The sequence below is a fragment of the Macaca thibetana genome, chromosome 13 (assembly GCF_024542745.1).
Source record: "Macaca thibetana thibetana isolate TM-01 chromosome 13, ASM2454274v1, whole genome shotgun sequence".
Lineage (NCBI taxonomy): Eukaryota > Metazoa > Chordata > Mammalia > Primates > Cercopithecidae > Macaca > Macaca thibetana.
In genome coordinates, this window is record NC_065590.1 from 2,721,791 (window position 1) to 2,745,248 (window position 23,458).

General features: G+C 45.6%; 2 protein-coding genes across 2 annotated transcripts in view; both read right to left on the minus strand.

Annotated features, from left to right (window-relative positions):
• The window catches only part of CRACDL (CRACD like), a 146,996-nt gene extending 144,119 nt beyond the window's left edge, over positions 1–2,877 (minus strand). The window contains exon 1 of the mRNA XM_050755044.1: positions 2,564–2,877. The gene's annotated coding sequence lies outside the window, so the exon portion shown is untranslated. The remainder of the gene's footprint in view (positions 1–2,563) is intronic.
• LOC126934347 (cytochrome c oxidase assembly factor 5) overlaps positions 1–23,458 on the minus strand; it is a 521,053-nt gene that overhangs the window by 366,468 nt on the left and 131,127 nt on the right. The gene's annotated exons all lie outside the window — the stretch shown is intronic.

Consider the following 23,458-nt stretch of genomic DNA (forward strand, 5'->3'; position numbering starts at 1 on the left):
TGATTGGGCTCTGGAAAAGCGGAACCATGCACTGGGAACTGAGTATACCAAAAAGGGAACCAAGGGACTTCACTGGGGACAGCAAAGTCAAGCTCACTTACACAAAATTTTGCACCCTTCCGCAATAAACCCGGGGCAGGTTTCCACCCAGAGTCTGCCTGCAACACAAGCAGTATTTATGTGCACAACAAGCGGCTGCATGACAAGGCACGAGGCCAGCCTGCAGGGGAAGAGCTAGCGGCTGCAAGGTAGCTAAGTCAAGGTAGCTAAGTGGGTATACAGGCCCACCAGCACATCAGAGAAAACCCGCCCTCCTGGAGGCCTGGTACCTTTACATCTATTCTCTCATTTAACCGACAGCATCCCTGAGGGCTGGCCAGCTGAGTCCATTTCAGCTGCTATAACAAAATACCATAAACCGGGCAGCTCATAGACAACATTTATTCCTCACAGTTCTGGAGGCTGGAAGTCCAACATCAAGGCACTGGCAGGTCGGGTGTCTGGTGGGGGCCTGTTCCTCACAGAAGGCGCCTCCTCGCCGTGTCCTCACGTGGTGGAAGGGACAAGCAAGCTCCTTGCGCTTCTTTTATAAGGGCACCAAGCTCATTCTTGACCTATCACTTCCCAAAGGCCTCATCTCTTAATACCATCACCTTGAGGATCAGGAATCAACGTATGAATTTTTGGGGGGGACACAGACATTCAAACCATAGCACTATCACTGCTCTCATTTCCCTGAAGAGCGCAATGAGACTGGTCAAGATTCTTTTTTGTTTTTTTGTTTTGGTTATGGTTTTTTTTTTTTTTTTTTTTTTTTTTTTTTTTGAGACTGAGTCTCACTCTGCTACTCAGGCTGGAGTGCAGTGGTGTGATCTCAGCTCACTGCAACCTCTACCTCCCTGGTTCAAGCAATTCCCCTGCCTCAGCCTCCCGAGCAGCTGGGATTACAGGTGCACGCCACCATATCCTGCTAAATTTTTTGTATTTTTAGTAGAGACGGGGCTTCACCACATTAGCCAGATTGGTCAGGAACTCCTGACCTCAGGCAATCCACCTGGCTTGGCCTCCCAAAGCGCTGGGATTGCAGGTGTGAGCCATCGCGCCCAGCCAAGATTCACCTTAACTAGCCCAAGAGGGCCAAGCAGAGCAGTGATCCCAGTAGGACAGCCACCTGTTAGTGAGCCTCATATGCCTGATCCTCTGCAGTAGCTGAACTGCGCAGCATCCACGGATGGTACACTTTATTTTCTAAGTGAGGAAATAGATGCTTAGAGATTAAGAACTTGACTCTCAGAGCAGGTCCAGAATTAGGGTGAGGTAAGTGAAGTACTCACCATAGGCACAAAATTTAAGGGGGTACCAAAAATGCAGTCAGATAAATGCCTTATTACAACATTTTAAAACATCAAAACAAATACAGAAATCCACAATGTACAAAATCTCACACTTTTAAAAAAAGACAGGATCAGTGATCCTGATTTTTCCTCTTGCCTCACGCTCCAAGATGGCACAGCACAGGAGCCGAGCCCAGAAACCAGCCCAGCTCAACCTTCTCCACCAGCTCCAAAGCAGGGACGCCTGATGTCATCACACGACACTGTCTCTAGATATCTTTCTCCTCACAATTTTATAACCTCAATAGGTTCCTAGGATGACCACAGTGCTCCATCATTCCAGGCGTGCGTCCGTGGGACCGAGCTCCAGGGAAAATACCAGGGGTCTACACTGATTCTAGTCTATGGTATATGCAAATGAAGGAAGGCTGCAGGCTCGAATAACCGAGTAGGATACTTTAAGACCAGTTTGGGAAGGTGTGAGCTGGCTCTAAAAGGGTAACACAGCTGCCTGTCTTCCACTTGGATTTCCTGGCTCAAAACTGTCAGCAGGACCTAATGCCTGCAGGCGGCTTGCACCTACACAGAGTCAAATTCACACAGTGGCACTGCTTCTGACTTGCATTAAAAAGCAAGTGACTATTATGCTCTGATCACATGTGAACTTCATACCAAAGCTTTGTTCTGTTCAACAAATATTTGTTGATTAAAAATGTGAACACTTCCTAGATCAACTCCAGAATCCCTCCCGGGTGGCGTGTAATCAAAGCCTAAAACCTGTTAAATAAACCATCACCTAAAGCACAAGGCAGTTCGTGAATGTGTGCACTCCTTTCCCCTGCAAGGGCGTGTGGAGACAGTGGGCATAAAGACCTTGCATGCTAACAATTTCAACCGAGCAGGACCTTCTCTCCCTCCTCTTTCATTTTCCTGGCGCGTAAACTGCTGGTTTTGCCTCATAATGGAAAGTTGAGTCCAGCAAAGTGAGCAAAGGGAAACTTTGGGCACTCGCACCAGAGCGTCCGGCTCCCCCTCGGCCCCAGGAGCTGCCCAGGGCTTCGGCGGCGGGGGTGGCGCCTCTCCCGGTCCGAGGGGGCCCCTGGCCTCACGGTCTCTGCCCTCGACCCCCTAGCCCCAGCCCGCGCCACCCCCGCCCGGTGCCTCCGCGCCCACCCCGTCTTCGACCCACGCCTGCCTTGGGCCACGCGATTTCAAACCCCTTGAGGTACCTGGCACGGGAGCGTGGCCCGGGCTCGGCGAGACGCGCAGAGAAGGGCACCTTTCGCGGGGTGCGGCGAGCCGGGGCTGCTCCCGCCGCGGTGCGCGTCTGGCCCCCGCCCGAAGCTGCGCCGACGCAGCAGGTGGCCGCGCGGCCTCCAGACAGCCCGGGTCTGCGGCCGGAGAGCGGGACACGGGCGCTGACACTACCCTCCCGCGGCCGGCCCGGCCCTGCGCCCGGCGCGCTCCCAGCTTCCAGCTCCCAGCTGCGGGCGCGCCGGCTCCGCTCGGCTCCGCTCGGCTCGGCGGGGGCGGACGCCGCTCAGCTCCCCTCGCCGGCCGCCGCGCGCACCTCCCCCGCGGTGCGCCGCTCCCAACGCCGCCTCCGCAGCCGGCCGGGCGGAGCGGGGCCGAGACCTCGGGGCTGGGGGTGCAGGCGCCGGCCTGGGCCTTGGCCGCCCCGCGGGAGGCGGGAGGGCGATCGGGGTGCGGGCCCGGCTGCCCAGCGCTCCCTCCCGAGCCCGCGCCGCTCCCGACCCGCCTCGGCTTGTCCGCGCAGCGGCGCTGTCGGGGCTCCAGGAGGGCCGGGGCGCACCGGAGACCCTCAGCGGGCGTCAAGTCAGTCCGGGACAGGCCCAGGGCACCCGCGCGCGCCGGGGAGAGGGACCCGGGACTCCAGGTCACCTCCGGATGCGCCCTCGAAGTCGGTGGCCTGCGGCAGGCGTGGGCGCCGGGGGAAGGAAGTGTGCATTTGAATAAAAGTAAAAGTTTGTTATTGTTGTTGTTTTATAACCGTGTGGGGCCCGAGCGTCTCCAGGCTAATTAGGGAAGCTGCCGCCCAGTCTGGAGGTGATTCATGGGTGTGACACTGGCGAGTGTGGGAAGAAAAACAGCTGATGCCGTCTCAGCTGCGCTCGCCTTTCTTTATTTTCTTTATTTCTTTCTTCTTTTTTAAAAAATGCTTTTTCTTGTAAAGACAGGGCTGGTCCATTTAGGGAGACCGCGCACGAGGGAGGCGCCTTGGGTGGTCACCCAGCGAATCTCCTCCGGAGCCCGAGCCGCGGCGTGGGTCTGCGGATAGTGCAGCCCGGGGGCCCCTTCCCCGGCGGTGCCCGCCCCGGGCCAGGCAGGCGAGAGGCGCGGGAGCTGCGTCCCAGCGGGGAGCCCAGGCCGCTACCAGTCCGCACGGGACGCCTTCAGCCCGGGCTTGAAGAGATGATGCTAACGTCAGACGGGGACTCTTGGGTGTCACCCGACGCCAGAATGAGCGGCCAGGTCCGCGCTGTTTGGAGGGGGTCACGCGGGAACCGCGCTCCTCCGCGGGACGCTGGGTCCGAGGTGAGCGCCGCGCACGCTGCAGGCCTGGAAAAGCCGCGCTGCTGCGCTGTCGGAGGCAGAGCCGGCCTGGACCCCGGAAGGAGCTCTCTCCACCTGTGGCTTTCAACGGGCTCAAAATCCCAGATAGAAGAATCGAGGGAAACGAGGCCCAAGACAGATTCCCACTTACTTGGGCATATCAAACGAAGTTTCCTTTTTGAATTTTTAATGTTAGCCCTTGGGCACAAGCTAGTCACTTAAAAGCCTCTTTTGATGGTTAAGTGCTTTAAGTTCCCTGTATGAAAAGAACAAAAATAGTGATTCAGCCTTCTAGCCCCCCAAATTAATAACCTGCATTCACAATGAACGGGTGACTCATGACAATCGGAGACAACGAGTTTGTTGGGTGCCTGTGTGTTTGCTTTTTTCAAAATCTTCAAACTAAACTGAGCAACTACCAAAAAAAGGCTATACTCCCCTCTCCTCTCCCACCTTGAGCCTCTGCTCCTCGCTCTTCAAAATCACGTTAGTTTTTGTTGCCGTAACTACTAAATATTTATGGACTCCATAAACTGCCTTTCTACCGAAGAAATTCGTCTCCAGAATATCTTAAACCTCTGGCTTTATTTGTGTTCTGTGGGTGGCTTTTGAAGTGCCTGGATGTTTTCAGAAGACAAAAACTAAAGTTCCTGGTGATTACTTAAGGCCGAGAACATGGTGTCAACACTCAAAATAGAAACTGGCGGGGAATTTTGTGAATAGGTTGGGAAAATGGACAATTATCTGGAGCCTGGTGGAGCAAGCACCTTCACCATCATGCTTTACAAATGTGGGAAGGAACAGTGCGCGTCCCCTACCCCTAGCACTTTCACCTCTGGTTCCCAGGGCCCTGCCAAGTGGCTGGCAGTCAAGGAGGCTTTTCCCCTCCTTAATGCCTTTTGGATCAAGCCTTGAAGCCAGGTTGAGAAATGACTAAAATGTTCAAGTAAGGATTTGTCAAAGTTGCAAAAGAAACAGAGACCCCAGATAGCTTTTCTTGCAGCCTGCATGGACAACCGGAAAGCCAAGAGCAGGGGGTTGGTTGTTTTTGAGGCTCCAGAACATCTCTCAGCTGCCCTTGAACACATCCCTTTCAGAGAAGGAGAACCTCATTGACAAGCCAAAAGAAAGAAGACCATGCTACTTCTAAATATATTGCACCTCACTGGGAACACGCTTTTATCAAATACTAGGCACTGATCTAAGCCATTTACAAACAGTCACTCATTTAAATCATCCACCTGCCAGCAGACCCTCTGAACTAAGACCTGCCATTACCCTGGTTTTGCAACCAAGATGCTGCTATTATCTCCATGTGGTAGATAAGGAGACTTAGCGTGAGAAGGGCAAGCACCTGTGCCCAAGGGCATGCAGATAGTAAGTGGCAGAGCCAGGGTTTGAACCCCTAATCTGCAGTTAAGGCTGGACAAGGCTGCCTTTCTGAAAATGATGTCTACCTCTGCATACTGAAAATATTTTTCAGTTTAGAAAAGAAAGGAATATCAGCCCTTCCCACACTCAGGGAAGGACATACTCTGGGATCTCAGAAAGCAAGAGTATTTACACTTTTGATATTTACCCTTAAAAGTATTTACATTTGCTTCTTCACTCAGTTATTCCCAGCACCATCATCATCATTGCTAATCATCAGTCCTGAGTCTTCACTTAGTCAAACCAGATGCTGGTGATTAATGGGGTGAAGACGGTGAAGTCAAAGGCAATATGCTTCTAACCCAGGTGGTAGCAGGGACACTCCTTCAGGACAGTATTCATCCCAGGTTCTGCTTTTGGGTCTTGAGACACTCGATCTGCTTGTCTTCATCTGGATTCAGAAAATACAGCCCCATAGGCACAGACATCCATCCCTACTGGGGAGAGGATTGGAGTCAAGGGCCAACCAGGAACCAATTAGGAAGAAACGATGTCTCACCAGGTCCATTTCCCAGGTGAGCCTTGGTGGCAGAGGTCGAATTGAGCCGCCTCACTGCCAGAGGCCACAGGGACCCTACTCCTGAGGGGCTCTCTGTAGGCTGGCTGTCCAGCAATACCCAGATCCCAGCCACCATCCCTCTCATCCTCCTCCAGCAATAGGGATTGGACCCTGTCCTTTCCCTCTTTCAAAACCCTTCCCTGGCTTCTCTGCAGTGAGGTTGAAATCCAGACTTCTTAAGAGGACCACAGCTCTTGGGCCTCCTTTCAGTACCACGCTCTGCTCCCTCCACTCCAGCCACACTGGCCTTCTTCCGGTTCTGTGAACACCCCAAGCTTCTTCCTGCCCTGGGGGCTCAGCCCAAGCTGCCCCCACCCTTCACCTGGCTGACTCCCACTAATTTTTCGGGTTTTAGCTGCAATGACATTTCCTTTGGTCTTTTTCCTGACCTGTATTTCCCTCCTGCTCCTCTTCTTTAGAGAACATATTACACTTTGGAGTGGTTTATTTTTTATTCCATACTGGAGTCCCCCACCAGCGCACAACCTCCAGGAGGGCAGGGTCTGACTCTGTGTCCAGCACCTAGCACGGGCTGGTTTACAGCAGCTGCTGGATCAGTATTTATTAATCAATGAACTTCCACCATGACCTATCATGACCCTGAAACTGCTGTACCTCAGATGCATGAGACTGCACCCACTCTCTCTTCCCAACTCTTTTCCACCCTAGTCTTGCTCCCGTTGTTTCCTGAACTTCTGCTCCTCCCACATCCAAGGACCTTCTGCTCCAACTGCTCATTTCTGACGAGTCATCTCTCTTCAGCCTCCACCCTGCCTAACCCTGAGCCTCATGGTCATCCCCCGACTGCTCTCTTACCAGCACCCCCAGTGCCCTCATACCTTGGTCTCCCGCCACCACACCTTCCTGGTTGAAACCCCAACCGTACACCAGCCTCCTCTCTTCCTATACAAGCCCTTTGTGCTGCCAAGGAAATTCACAGAACCATGCAGATCCCAAACCACAAAAGTACAGTCTCCACCCACACTTGGGCCTTACTACCTTGAGCCCATTAATGCCTAGTGTTCCATTATTGGAATGCTAAGCTTGTGGGAGTTATTTACATCCTACTGCTCAAGGTCATGGCCAAGGTCTGATTTTTCACACACAAAAATTGCAACCTCCAGCATAAACGGGTTAAACATTCTCTGAAAAACAAACAGGATGGTACATGAAATAAGAAAGAAGGAAAGATCACCAATAATTCCAACCGCAGAGGTAATCACTGTTGGCATTTTATTGTTTTTCTTCCAGTTTTTCTTTTTCCAAAAAAGGGGTTTAAGCTGGCCTGCAAACTCAAATGGCTTTTACATAGTTGAGATTAAGGCAAATACACAAGATTGTATCCTGATTTTTTCAGCTACATTCTAACACAAGTATCTTCCCTTGTGATAATGTGGTTTTTATAAATATAAGTTTTTAATAACTGATATTCCATTATGTGATACATCATGATTTATTATTTTAAACCATTTCTCTATTGTCTTATTTTCAACTTGGGAGTATTCGACAAAATTCTTTGACAAGATCTGTAGGCGGCCAGACTCAGTGGCTCACGCCTGTAATCCCAGCACTTTGGGAGGCCGAGGCAGGCAGATCACCTGAGGTCAGAAGCTTGAGACCAGCCTAACCAACATAGTGAAACCCTGTCTCTACTAAAAATACAAAAATTAGCTGGGCGTAGTGGCAGGCGCCGGTAGTCCCAGCTACTTGGGAGGCTGAGGCAGGAGAATCACCTGAACCCTGGAGGTGGAGGTTGCAGTGAGTCAAGATCATGCCACTGCACTCCAGCCTGGGTGACAGAGTGAGACTCCGTATCAAAAAAAAAAAAAAAAGTGTCTGTACGCATAATGTTTCTGCATTTATTTTGCCTATATTTAATTTATTTCCTTAGGAGACGTTCAGAGAGGAATCCCTGAGCTGATGACTATGAACAAGCTGAAGGCTCTGAGTCTCAGGGTGGGAAGGCGACTAAGGTTCTAAGGCCTGAAATACGCCACATTATTTCCTTTGTTCCTGCACAGCTCACTTTGCCATTGCCCACAGTAAAGGTAGCCCTAACTGCTCTCACATACTGTGTGTTCCCGGTCTGCACCATGTTCTCCGCTGAACAGATGGCTTTGTGTTCTTCTTTGGAGAACATTAATGACGGGTATGAACTCTCTCAATGCCCCATATCCACCCCCAGACCAATAACATTGATCTTTGATCCTAGACATGAGACAGTATCTCCCTGCCACTTAGATCTTTCTTAGGGAAGACTGGCTTGCACCCACTTCCTCCAAGAGCACCACCCACAAAGATGGATCTTTCCAATCTGCAAATATTGTCATGACATCCATTGTTCATTTAGTACCTACAATATATAAGACATAGGGCCGGGCGCAGTGGCTCACGCCTGTAATCCCAGCACCTTGGGAGGCCGAGGCAGGTGGATCACCTGAGGTCAGGAGTTTAAGACCAGCCTGGTCAACATAGTGAAACACCGTCTCTACTAAATATACAAAAATTAGCCAAGCGTGGTGGCGGGCACCTGTAATCCCAGCTACTCGCGAGGCTGAGGCAGGAGAATCACTTGAACCCGGGAGGCGGAGATTGCAGCCAGTCGAGATCGTGTCATTGCACTCCAGCCTGGGCAATAAGAGTGAAACTTCGTCTCAAAAAAAAAAAAAAATTACATTATTTGCTTTCACAGATTCCCATTTGAACGTCCGTGAGGGAATTCTATGAAGGTCAGAGCTTTTGTGGAATGTGCCCAAAGGTCGTAGTGAGACTAAGTATCCCACCCCATACATGACTCCAAAGCTCTTGACTTCGGCGTGGCATTTCTAGGCATTTCCTGTGTTTTAGGCTTCATTGCTCCAGATTTGTCTTGGAAAAGGGGGTACATCATAGTCCCATTTTTCACATGAATTTGCAAATATGGTCTGAGGATTATAGATTGTTACGCACATCATTTAGTGTTGATGCTTTGTTCTAATTCTATGAAATTCTGTTAACATTTAGACAGGCATTGAGGGCCTGTTTGCTCTCTTTTATTTTTCCTACTTTCTTACCTGTCATTTATGTTGTGTCATCTGTCACCACAGCACCCAGGCAGGTACATTTTTTGTGTACACAATCAGGCAGCAGTATGCGTTTTGTCTCTAACCAGCAATTAACTATCTTCAGGACAACTCCAACAGCCTTGAGGTTCTGCATTTATTATCACGCCTTTATTTCACTGGTTCTGAATGTTTTCTCACAAATTGTTACAGCTTTTTTTTTTTTTTTTTTTTTTTTTTTTCTTTTTGAGACAGAGTCTCACTCCGTCACCCAGGCTGGAGTGCAGTGGCACGGTCTTAGCTCACTGCAACCTCCACCTCCCTGGTTCAAGTGATTCTCCTGCCCCAGCCTTCTGAGTAGCTGGGATTCCAGGGGCACGCCAACACACCCAGCTAATTTTTGTATTTTTAATAGAGATGGGGTTTCACCATGTTGGCCAGGCTGGTCTCAAACTCCTGACCTCAGGTGATCCACCCGCCTCAGCCTCCCAAAGTGCTGGTATTACAGGTGTGAGCCACCACGTCCAGCCTGTTACAGAATTTTTTGTAAAATAGGTGGCAGATTAAAAAAACAAGTGGGGCCAGGCATGGTGGCTCATGCCTGTAATCCTGGCTCTTTGGGAGGCCGAGGTGGGCAGATCACCTGAGGTCAGGAGTTTGAGAACAGCCTGGCCAACATGGCGAAACCCCATCTCTAGTAAAAACACAAAAATTAGCCAGACATGGTGGCTCAAGCCTGTAGTCCCAGCTACTAGGGAGGCTGAGGCAGGAGAATTCCTTGAACCCAGGAGACAGAGATTGCATTGAGCCGAGATCATGCCACTGCACTCCAGCCTGGGCGACAGAGTGACTCTGTTTCAAAAAAAAAAAAAAATCAAAATCAAGCAGACTTAGGTCAGAACAAGTTTAAGGCATTCTATATTTTCCCTTTTGGAACGTTTCTCCTAATTTAAATACTATACATCTGATCTGGCCAGTTTACTGATCTGTCGGAAGGCACCTCAGGTTTAGTGAACATTAAACAGCTCTGGCTTAGTGTTGGCTGAGACTGGGAGGTTATATTTCTATTAGAAATTTATCATGGCTGATAAATTTCATAAAATTGCATTGTTTTACAGTTGGGTAAATCTTGGTAGCTGTTGTTCTTGTTTGTGTGCAGGGAAGGATTGGTTTGGTTTTTGCTTTCTGAGTGTGTCTGAACTAAAGGACACACATCTTAAGTGTGTGGCTTGAACTTTTACATACAATTACTCCCCTACCACCATCATCCACATCATGATCTAGATTATTTCCAGCACCCGGGAAGCCTTCTTGGGTGCTTTTTCAATTCGTGACAACCCCAGGTTCACCACTATTCCAACCTCTATTATCATAGACCAATTTTGCCCGTTGTTAAACCTGATAGACAGGCATAAGTAGACTGACACAGTGTGTCTTCTTTGGTGTCTGACTTCTGTGAGCCAACATTATGTCTGTGAGATTCAACCATGTTTTGAATATTTATCACTGTGTAGTATTCCCTTGTACGGATATACCAATTTACCTTGGGCACCATCTTGGGCGTTTGAGTTGATTCCAGGTTTGTGCTATTATGATAAATCTGCTATGAACATTCTTAAAGATGTTTTTGGTAGGCACAAGCACTCAATTTTCTGGAATATTATCCAGGTGTGGAATTCTAAGTCAGGGTATATGTATGCTTAGCTTTGGTAAGTATTGCCAAACATTTTTCTGGGGGTGATTGAACTAGTTTACATTACTACCATTCATGTAGAAGTTTCACATCCTCCACATCCTTGCATATGCGATGTTGTCATTCTTTTTAAGTGTAGTCATTTCAGTGGGTGCTGTAGTGACGTCTTATTGTGGTTTTAATCTTCATTTCTCTGATAACTAATGAAGAGTATCTTTCCATTGGCTACTTTGATATCCTCTTTTGTGAAGTGCCTATTTGCCTTTTGCTATTTTATTGGGCTATTTTTTTCTTTTAGATAGATAGATGATAGAGATAGATGATAGAAAGATAGATAATTGGATAGATAGATACATAGATAGATAGATAGATAGATAGATAGATAGATAGATGATAGAGATAGATGATAGAAAGATAGATAACTGGATAGATAGATAGATAGATAGATAGATAGATAGATAGATAGATAGGACTTTTTTTTTTTTTTTTTTTTGAAATGGAGTTTTGCTCTTTGTCCAGGCTGGAGTGAAGTGGCATGATCTTGGCTCACTGTAACCTCCGCCCCCCAGGTTCAAGTGATTCTCCTGCCTCAGCCTCCCAAGTAGCTGGGATTATAGGCGCCCACCACACCACACCCAGCTAATTTTTTGTATTTTTAGTAGAGACGGGGTTTCGCCATTTGGCCAGGCTAGTCTCGAACTCCTGACTTCAGGTTATCCACCCGCTTCAGCTTCCCAAAGTGATAGGTGATAGGATTACAGGTGTGAGCCACCGCACCTGGCCAGACAGAACTCTATATATTCCAGATTTCATTCCTTTATTGGAAATGTATCTATATTTGTATATATTTATGTATTTAAGTCTGTGTGTATATATGTGTGTGCATGTGTAGATACATACATACATACATGGAGGGAGGGAGGGAGACAGAGAGAATGCGCAAATACCTTCTCCCAGACTGTGGCCTGCCTCTCCGGCATCGGCCTCCTTTGTTCCTGCACAAGCCCTTCTGTGCTGCCCAGGAAATTCACAGAGCCATGCAGACCGAAACCACAAAAACGTACGGTCTCCAGCCTCACTTGGGCCTTAAAACATTTAATCATTCTCTAAAAAAACAAACGGGATGGTACATAAAAAGAAAGAAGGAAAGATCGAGAATTCCAACCACAGAAGAATCACTATTGCCATTTTATTGTTTTTCCTTCCAGTTTTTCTTTTACAGAAAAGGCATTCGAGGTGACCTGCAAACTCAAATGTTTTCTACATAGTTGAGATTAAGACAAATACATAATTTTGTGTCTTGATTTTTGCAAGTATGTTGTAACACAAGTATCTTCCCATGTGATAAAGTTTTTATAAATATAAAGTTTTAATAACTGGCTAATACTCCATTATGTGGGTACATCATAATTTATGTTTTATCATTTCTCTATTGCCTTCTTTTCAGTTTGAGGGTATTATACGAAATTATTTGACAAATATCGGCCGGGCGCGGTGGCTCACGCCTGAAATCCCAGCACTTTGGGAGGCCAAGGCGGGCGGATCACGAGGTCAGGAGATCAAGACCATCCTGGCTAACACGGTGTTAGCTCTCTACTAAAAATACAAAAAATTAGCCGGACGTGCCTGTAGTCCCAGCTACTCTGGAGGCTGAGGCAGGAGAACAGCGTGAACCTGGGAGGCAGAGCTTGGAGTGAGCCGAGGTGGTGCCACTGCACTCCAGCCTGGGCGACAGAACGAGACTCTGTCTCAAAAAAAAAAAAAAAAAAAAAAATTTATTTGACAAATATCTGTGCATGTAATTTGTCTGCGCTTATTTTGCCTATATTTATTTCCTTAGGAGGCAGAGAGGAATTCCTGAGCAGATGCTACGAATGGGCTGAAGCATCTGACAGTCCTAGCGGGGGAGGCTTCTAAGGTTCTAGGGCCTGAATGACACCACATTCTTTCCTGTGTCCCTGCACAGCTCCCTGTGCTATTCCCCACAGCAAAACTAGCCCTAACTGCTGTCATTCACTGTTTGTTCCTGGTCCCCACCGTGTCCTCCTCTGGATGGTTTGTGCTTCCTTCTACAGGAAACATTCAAGTTACCAAGTATAAGTTCACGAATAAGCTGACCCCAAAATGGGGAGAGTTTCCTGGATTATCTAAGTGGGCCCAAGGTAATCATTAGGGTGTTTCAGAGTGGAAGAGGGAGGCAGATGAGGACCAGAGAGAAGGTTGTGTGAAAAGGGCTTGGCTCAGCACTGCGGGCTCCGAGGGTGCAGGAGCCGCAGGCCAAGGAATGCGGACAGCTTCTAAAAGCTCAAAAAGGCAAGTGAATGGATTCTTGCACCTCTAGAAGGAATGTGACCCTGCAGACACCTTTATTTTAGCCCAGTGAGACCACTATCAGGCTTCTGGCCTCTACAACTGTGGGGTAATTAATCTGTGTTGTCATAAGCCACTAAGTTTGTGGTGATTTGTTATCACAGCAGTAAGAAACTAATGCTGAATCTATTTTCAATTTCCCTAGTTGTATTGCTGGTAACCCCATTTTCCAATTCCACTCACTGGCACAGTCTATATAGCAGAGGTGTCTAATGGTAGACACACCTGGGCTGAAACCTGGCCAAATATAATAATATTTTAAATGGGGGCTGTCATTCACGCTGCTCTAATGGGAGTTAGACTGACTCTAAGCTAAGGCTCTTCTAGGAACCCCCCCCTTTTTATTTTTATTTTTTGACACATGCTAAACGCTGACAGTCTGAGATTGGAGTCTTGGGCAGCCATTTAAATGCCTGTGGGCAATGTCCATCACAATATCTTCTGGTAACTCAAAAACATTTTCAGTTTTAACTTGTTCAAATTTTACAGGATTTATTATTAATTCTTCCCTCTTAAAAAAAAAAAGGTGTGCTATGCTATCTAAAAGTCATAGTTTTGTTGGTTTCTAACATTAACAATGTTATTTTCCATGAAACTGCACTTTCCTGCTTAACGCTTACTCTTTCTGACACTTACTACTTTCTTATTCAAAGGCCGTGTCAGCTTCCTGGCCTGTAGGTGAATCTGAAAGATTATTTTGAAACAGTGCACATAATGATGCTCATTTGATGTTTGTATGAAACAATATTTTAGACAAGAGAAAGATGAACTTTGATGATGGTTATAAATAAAAAGTCCAGACCACTGCTTTTCTTTTGGGCAGAGAGATAAAACAAGCATGTGTCTGATTTGCGTGCTGGCCCACATAGCTCCCTTTGCAAATGTGGCTTTAAACCAGCTAATCTTTTAAAAAGTCTTTACAGACTAATTTAGAAGCAAGGAGAACAAATGTGGGAGTATAAATGTGAGGCACTGAATAAGAGTGACAGTCTCTGCCAATGAACACGCTGCTGTGTTTCTGCGTACCCAATGGCGTTCACGATTTTCATTTAGATGAAGCTACCTGGGGCTTGTTTCACCTCCCCAGCACGATGTGCTACGTGACTGGAATTCAGATTTGGAAGGTTCGATCCGCACTGGAGCCTACAGATCGTGCTCTTCAGCTTCATTGTCTGAAGGACGGGAGAGTGACTGGCCCAAGGTTACCCACAAATGGCTAAGCTTGCCTCACACCTGCACCCAAAAGACGGCAGATATAGCTCCTGCCACCTCCTCTCCCAACTGATTCTCCCATTTCTCCTCTGATTCTGCCGCTTCTCGAGTCTCTGCTATTTTGCTAGTTGCCAGCACAATTTTGACAGACAAGTTTACCTTTGTAGTAGAACAAATTAGCAACATTCTTATTAATTTGACAGGAAAGCAACATCTTATTTGCCTGACATGGATTGTACATGGAAAAAGGGAATGTAGGGGTTTTTAAATTATAAAGATATTACGATAGGTCAACATGTGGGGAGTTCCTTAATTGTGGCTGAGTTATGAACAAAATTACGTTCAGAAGCAGTTGTTTGGTACCCAAAACACATCCTCCTGTGAAAACTGCTCCGGCAGCTCTTCCTTCTCTCTGTCAGGGAAATGCTCTGACATTAAGGCGAAAGAACTCAGCGAATGTTTCTATAGCAAATGGTAACACTAAAAATAGTGTCTGGAGTGAAAGTAAGACGTGGAATAATTTATTCACTGTTTCCATGGAAAAATAGGGAAGTGGGAATAGATGTAGCCACTGTCTGGCTGTGCCTGTGAGGCCTTAGGCAGATTGGGAGACTTGCTGAAAAGAAGTGGGCTGGCATGCGCTGACATCACTTTCTAAACAACTGTTAATCATGTTACCACCGTCTCCATTATCTCCTCCCATTCTGAATGTCTAGGACTCTGTGGTTTACTTCTTCTATGTATATGTGAAAGTGTTCTTTGACTGTGTCTTTGTATCCAGTTGCCTATTGCCAGATCAGTGTTAATTCTATACAAAATCACCCAGGAGTGGTGACCCTATGTGACATTGTGATACAGGTGAAGCTTGTTTGTGGTGCACTTGGAGTTCTCTTGCAGCTCAAAGACCTATCCTGCAAATGCCTGGATCCACCTTCTGCAGGCAAAGCCCTATTTTATTGCCCACCTCCAGGCTTCATTCAAATATACCCATCATAGAAACCTCAGCTAGTAAACCAACATGTTGGTAAACCAATTGCATAGCAGGCTTTGTTGGCCAACACATGTTCCTGCTTAATCCTCATAAAAGTCCTGTGAGATAAATGTTATCTCCATTCCAAGAAACAGGAAACTCAGAGGGAACTTGCCCAAAGTTTGAGTAACTAGTGAGTGGGGAAGCCAGAATTCAGAACCAACTGGGTTTGACCCCAAAGCACTCAGTATGAGGTCTAAGGCATAGGCACTCAGAAGTCGCCACTCTTCCTCTCTATTGTGAAGAATTTGGGGAAATTCTGATAAATGGATTTAGATAATCTGGTGGTTCTGAACTCAAATGCTTGGTAGAAACTTAAATGTATTTTCCTTCTAACCTACGGGGCATAACCATAAAACCAGCAAGCTGTGAGAGCTGCATATGGCTAAGCTGACTCCCATGCTTTTCTGGTATTGCCTGTGGCTTAGGGATGCCGCCCTCTTGCCTCCCATGGCTTACCTTCCTTCTGTGGCCTGAGAACAGATTTAGCTAAACGAACATATTCCTGCTTCCTCGTATACAAACGGGCGCCGGCTGGGAAAGGAGAGGACCTGTGACTAATGTCATTAGCCAGCCTTTGTGAGCCTCTGGGAAGATGGCTCTGCAGTTCTTTCAGCTAAGCCATGATGTGAAAATAGCACATCCCAGTATTCAATGCTCTGCAGACAATTAAAGTTGTGGATTTTACATCAACACAAGTGACTTTATAGCTCAGTTTTTAAAACAAGAGATTTTTTAAAAGTTTATTCTGAACTTCTAACCTTGGGTACAATGATGTATGAAGGACTAGTTTTAACAACTAGAAAACTGGGGGGAAAAATGAAACAGTTATGTTCATTTAACTGCTAGCAGCACAGGACTGTGAGCCCTGAGAAGGAAACAAATTAAGTTGAATCCTAAGATCGCCTTGGCTTCCTGCCTGAAGGTGATTTCTGGACTGCGTGGGCAAACAGAAAGAACTCAGTGTCTGGCAGCCTCACTGAGTTAAGAAAATTGAAATCAGAATTGAGGGAGGCTGAAGAAGCTGGAATTTGCAGGGCAGAGTTCTGGAAAGGAAAAAGCCAGGGGAAAAGAATTCCAGAGGTCTAGTCTCTGCTGACAATGAGGCTGCAATGCACAGAATGAAACTCCACAAGGCAGGGCAAAGGATAAACAGGGACCTGTAGGTTGAACAGTTCCCAGTGCTTACTACAGATGGGGGTTTATTCAAACATTGACCAGCTTGTGAGCCCCAACAGGGAGTCCTTGGGGATCACACAGCTCCTTCGGTGAAGACAAACCTTAGTAGTGGGATTTTCCCTGGATGAATCATCCTCTAGACCTACCTGAGCAAAGTGTAAGAGCTTAAACTGTGTCCCCTCAAAACTCCTATGTTGAAGACCTAACCTCCAGTACCTCAGAATGTGCCCTAATTTGGAAGAGGGTCATTACCGATGTTATTAGTTAAGATAAGCCCGTACTGTTTTGGGCGGGGCCCCTAATGCAATGAGACTGATGTCCTTATAAAAAGGGGAAATTTGACTGGGCGTGGTGGCTCACGCCTGTAATCCTAACACTTTGGAAGGTCAAGATGGACAGATCATCTGAGGTCAAGACTTCGAGACCAGACTGGCCAATATGGTGAAACCTGGTCTCTACTAAAAATACAAAAATTAGCCGGGCGTGGTGGCGGGCACCTGTAATCCCAGCTACTTCAGAGGCTGGGGCAGGAGAATCTCTTGAACCAGGGAGGCAGAGGTTGCAGTGAGCTGAGACCACGCCACTGCACTCCAGCCTGGGTAACAAGAGTGAAACTCTGCCTTAAAAAAAAAAAAAAAAAAAAAAGGGTTGGGGGATTTGAACACAGACACACCAGGAAAAAAGCCATACGAACATGAAGGCAGAGAGCAGGATCATGCGTCTAGAAGTCAAGAAACACCAAAGACTGCCCGGAAGCCCCAGAAGCCAAAGGACAGGCCTGGAACAGATTCTCCCTCACATCCCTCAGAAAAGACCCACCCTGCGATCACCTTGACCTAGGATTTCCAGCACTGTGAGACAACACATTTCCGTTGTTCAAGCCACTCGGTTTGTGGCACTTTGTTATGAGAACCCTAGCAAACTAATATACAAAACTCGAAAAGCAGATGGCGGGCATGGGCAGTGGGGGAATGCCGGGGAAGCCACATTCTATGAGACCCTGTGTCCTCAGCCAGACCAGTTTGCACTCACATTGCCACAATGAGATTCTAAATGTCAAAAAGCCGAAGGTCCACTTGATGACTCCGTGTTCAATAGAAACTTCAGGGCCAGGCGCGATGGCTCATGCTTGTAATCCCAGCAACTCTGGGAGGCCAAGGCGGGCAGATCACTTGAGATCAGGAGTTGGAGACCAGCCTGTTCAACATGGCGAAACCTCACGTCTACTAAAAAGTGCAAAAAAATTAGCCAGGTGTGGTGGTGGGCGCCTATAATCCCAGCTACTTGGGAGACTGAGGCAGGAGAATCACTTGAACTCAGGAGTCAGAGGTTGCAGTGAGCCGAGATCATGCCACTTGACTCCAGCCTGGGTGACAAGAGCGAGACTCCGACTCAAAAAAAAAAAAAAAAAAAAAAAGAAGAAATTTCAGGTGATCAAGTCTGTCTAGATAAGACCCCTGTGAAAGACTGGCAGAGGAGATGTTGGACTTTTTCACAGAGTTCTTTAAAGATCTTGTAGACAGACTTTAAGTGTTTGGAGACATTGTGTCTTCCTTGGGAGTGGTGTCATAACCAGATCTTTAACCACTGGTTAAACTGGTGAACTGGGGACCTACAGCACCAACTGAACTGGCAGACTCCAAACAGGCAAACCAGGTGTATTTTCCATCCAGTGGGCTCAAATGTTCAATTTGGACTGGAAAAATCTAGGCATTCTCCCACAACAGTGTATCTCTCCATGAACTGCTGGATAGAGAGCAGTTTAAAGCATTAAAAACCAAACTAGAGGCCGGGCACGGTGGCTCAAGCCTGTAATTCCAGCACTTTGGGAGGCCGAGACGGGCGGATCACGAGGTCAGGAGATCGAGACCATCCTGGCTAACACGGTGAAACCCCGTCTCTACTAAAAATACAAAAAATTAGCCTGGCGTGGTGGCGGGAGCCTGTAGTCCCAGCTACTCGGGAGGCTGAGGCAGGAGAATGGCGTGAACCCGGGAGGCGGAGTTTGCAGTGAGCTGAGATCCCGCCACTGCACTCCAGCCTGAGCGACAGAGCGAGACTCCGTCTCAAAAAACAAAAACAAAAACAAAAAACCAAACTAGACATATCATTCTTAGCCTATTCAGGAAAAGGTATTCAATGATCAGTCCATTTTTAAAGGTTTGAAAAGCTGCAAATCCAAGACTACAGTTTCATTCTACAGTTAAATTGGTGTGGGATCTTTTTAATTCTTATTTTTGCAGACAGTTGCGCTGTACGTAACAGCTGTGTCAAAATAACTGATTCACGGCCCTCCTATCTCCAAGTTTTAATTTTTAATTAATGTGTGGTTTTGAATTTTTTGGTTAATTTCCTTCCTCACATGACCTCTCTTATCTTTTATAGTATCTAAATCTACATACCTTAAGAGAACCTGACAAAAAAGAAAAGTAATAGGAAGGAAAAAATCTGGGCGGTGAAGTGATTGGTTTTACCCTTCATACTCTGAAACTCACTGCAAAACCACACGAGAAGAATAGCTAGCCCAGCCTTGCCATTCTTTCTCAAAATGAGGCTTGTTAAAAAGAGTAGACCACTAACAACTCCACGCCCCTTGAAAGATTAAAATCACTGCCCGAGTCATTTTAGTGCTGAAGTGACCAGCAGCACGAGCATTCTCAGACAGGCTGTTCTTGTGTGACTACCAAGGTATGACCTCCAGTGGGACAAGCAGGGAAATAGACTGTGCTTTCCTTCCTATCATTTTTTTTTTTGACTTAAGGTTGCTGCAGAAACACGGGTGGGTTTGGAGAGACAAGTATTCAAAAATCTTCCACAATTCTTCCCCAAAGAAAAGTAGGGGCAGATGCCTACTGCCATAGGGTCTCCACAGGATGGGCAGGGGAGTGTCATCAACAAAACCAGGGAGTGGAAGGGGGCGCTGCCTAAACTGGGAAGGGTACCATAAACGTCAATGGTGTTAGTATTGGTGGAAAGAAGCCTGGTTCTGGACTTGATTCAGCCCTGAGGTGATTGTCTACCTGTGGCAATTTTCAGAAACTTCGTTAACTTCAATTTTCCTATCGGTAAAATGAAAAGATTAACCTGTTTAGAATGTATCTGATTTCAAATTCCAACATTCAGTAGTTCTGGCAGAAGATAAAGAGGCTAGATTTCATTCTTTCTTGGTAGATGAGAGATTGACAATGAACAATGTTTTGAAAGTTATACATGACATATAGTGTTATTTGGCATTGCCATTGAATTTTCAGCTGCATTTGTGTTAAAATAACAGCCCCCTTTACTGTGCATTTACAATGTGCCATACACAGTACCAAGCATGTTATAACTGTATTGTCTCATTTTATTCCTTATTCACTGGCACTGACATCTGAAGAATCAAAGCTTAACAAAGGCATGTAAGTGTAACAGGCAGGAAGCAAATTTAGGTCTTTCTGGTTACAAAGTCAATGCTTTCGACCACCGGCCTCCTCCACATGACTCAGTTGTTTCTGTTTTAAATCAAAGGGGGTTTATTTTCATAATAAACTCAACTTCTGTTGATTTCTTTTTTTTAATTTTTTATTATTATACTTTAAGTTCTAGGGTACATGTGCATAACGTGCAGGTTTGTTACATATGTATACTTGTGCCATGTTGGTGTGCTGCACCCATCAACTCGTCAGCACCCATCAACTCGTCATTTACATCAGGTATAACTCCCAGTGCAATCTCTCCCCACTCCCCGCTCACCATAATAGGCCCCAGTGTGTGATGTTCCCCTTCCCGAGTCCAAGTGATCTCATTGTTCAGTTCCCACCTATGAGTGAGAACATGCGGTGTTTGGCTTTCTGTTCTTGCGACAGTTTGCTGAGAATGATGGTTTCCAGCTGCATCCATGTCCCTACAAAGGACACAAACTCATCCTTTTTTATGGCTGCATAGTATTCCATGGTGTATATGTGCCACATTTTCTTAATCCAGTCTGTCACTGATGGACATTTGGGTTGATTCCAAGTCTTTGCTATTGTGAATAGTGCCACAATGAACATACGTGTGCATGTGTCTTTATAGCAGCATGATTTATAATCCTTTGGGTATATACCCAGTAATGGGATGACTGGGTCATATGGTACTTCTAGTTCTAGGTCCTTGAGGAATCGCCATACCATTTTCCATAATGGTTGAACTAGTTTACAATCCCACCAACAGTGTAAAAATGTTCCTATTTCTCCACATCCTCTCCAGCACCTGTTGTTTCCTGACGTTTTAATGATTGCCATTCTAACTGGTGTGAGATGGTATCTCATTGTGGTTTTGATTTGCATGTCTCTGATGGCCAGCGATGACGAGCATTTTTTCATGTGTCTGTTGGCTGTATGCATGTCTTCTTTTGAGAAATGTCTGTTCATATCCCTTGCCCACTTTTTGATGGGGTTGTTTGTTTTTTTCTTGTAAATTTGTTTGAGTTCTTTGTAGGTTCTGGATATTAGCTCTTTGTCAGATGAGTAGATTGCAAAAATTTTCTCCCATTCTGTAGGTTGCCTGTTCACTCTTATGGTAGTTTCTTTTGCTGTGCAGAAGCTCTTTAGTTTAATTGGATCCCATTTGTCAATTTTGGCTTTTGTTGCCATTGCTTTTGGTGTTTTAGACATGAAGTCCTTACCCATGCCTATGTCCTGAATGGTATTACCTAGGTTTTCTTCTAGGGTTTTTATGGTATTACGTCTAACATTTAAGTCTCTAATCCATCTTGAATTAATTTCCGTATAAGGAGTAAGGAAAGGATCCAGTTTCAGCTTTCTACTTATGGCTAGCCAATTTTCCCAGCACCATTTATTAAATAGGGAATCTTTTCCCCATTTCTTGTTTTTCTCAGGTTTGTCAAAGATCAGATGGCTGTAGATGTATGGTATTATTTCTGAGGACTCTGTTCTGTTCCATTGGTCTATATCTCTGTTTTCATATCAGTACCATGCTGTTTTGGTTACTGTAGCCTTGTAGTATAGTTTGAAGTCAGATAGCGTGATGCCTCCAGCTTTGCTCTTTTGACTTAGGATTGTCTTGGCAATGCGGGCTCTTTTTGGTTCCATGTGAACTTTAAAGCAGTTTTTTCCAATTCTGTGAAGAAACTCATTGGCAGCTTGATGGGGATGGCATTGAATCTATAAATTACCTTGGGCAGTATGGCCATTTTCACGATATTGATTCTTTCTATCCATGAGCATGGTATGTTCTTCCATTTGTTTGTGTCCTCTTTTATTTCACTGAGCAGTGGTTTGTAGTGCTCCTTGAAGAGGTCCTTTACATCCCTTGTAAGTTGGATTCCTAGGTATTTTATTCTCTTTGAAGCAATTGTGAATGGAAGTTCATTCATGATTTGGCCCTCTGTTTGTCTGTTACTGGCATATAAGAATGCTTGTGATTTTTGCACATTAATTTTGTATCCTGAGACTGCTGAAGTTGCTTATCAGCTTAAGGAGATTTTGGGCTGAGACGATGGGGTTTTCTAAATATACAATCATGTCATCTGCAAACAGGGACAATTTGACTTCTTCTTTTCCTAACTGAATACCTTATTTCTTTCTCTTGCCTGATTGCCCTTGCCAGAACTTCCAACACTATGTTGAATAGGAGTGGTGACAGAGGGCATCCCTGTCTTGTGCTAGTTTTCAAAGGGAATGCTTCCAGCTTTTGCCCATTCAGTATGATATTGGCTGTGGGTTTGTCATAAATAGCTCCTATTATTTTGAGATACGTTCTATCAATACCAAATTTATTGAGAGTTTTTAGCATGAAGGGCTGTTGAATTTTGTCAAAGGTCTTTTCTGCATCTATTGAGATAATCATGTGGTTTTTGTCTTTGGTTCTGTTTATATGATGGATTACGTTTATTGATTTACATATGTTGAACAAGCCTTGCATCCCAGGGATGAAGCCCACTTGATCATGGTGGATAAGCTTTTTGATGTGCTGCTGGATTCGGTTTACCAGTATTTTATTGAGGATTTTTGCATCGATGTTCATCAGGGATATTGGTCCAAAGTTTTCTTTTTTTGTTGTGTCTCTGCCAGGCTTTAGTATCAGGGTGATGTTGGCCTCATAAAATGAGTTAGGGAGGATTCCCTCTTTTTCTATTGATTGGAATAGTTTCAGGAGGAATGGTACCAGCTCCTCCTTGTACCTCTGGTAGAATTCAGCTGTGAATCCATCTGGTCCTGGACTTTTTTTGGTTGGTAGGCTATTAATTATTGCCTCAATTTCAGAGCCTGCTATTGGTCTATTCAGGGATTCAACTTCTTCCTGGTTTAGTCTTGGGAGAGTGTAAGTGTCCAGGAAATTATCCATTTCTTCTAGATTTTCTAGTTTATTTGCGTAGAGGTGTTTATAGTATTCTCTGATGGTAGTTTGTATTTCTGTGGGGTCGGTGGTGATATCCCCTTTATCATTTTTTATTGCATCTATTTGATTCTTCTCTCTTTTCTTCTTTATTAGTCTTGCTAGCGGTCTATCAATTTTGTTGATCTTTTCAAAAAACCAATTCCTGGATTCATTGATTTTTTGGAAGGTTTTTTGTGTCTCTATCTCCTTCAGTTCTGCTCTGATTTTAGTTATTTCTTGCCTTCTGCTAACTTTTGAATGTGTTTGCTCTTGCTTCTCTAGTTCTTTTAATTGTGATGTTAGAGTGTCAATTTTAGATCTTTCCAGCTTTCTCTTGCGGGCATTTAGTGCTATAAATTTCCCTCTACACACTGCTTTAAATGTGTCCCAGAGATTCTGGTATGTTGTATCTTTGTTCTCATTGGTTTCAAAGAACATCTTTATTTATGCCTTCATTTTGTTATGTACCCCAGTAGTTATTCAGGAGCAGGTTGTTCAGTTTCCATGTAGTTGAGCAGTTTTGATTGAGTTTCTTAGTCCTGAGTTCTACTTTGATTGCACTGTGGTCTGAGAGACAGTTTGTTATAATTTCCATTCTTGTACATTTGCTGAAGAGTGCTTTACTTCCAATTATGTGGTCAATTTTGGAATAAGTGTGATGTGGTGCTGAGAAGA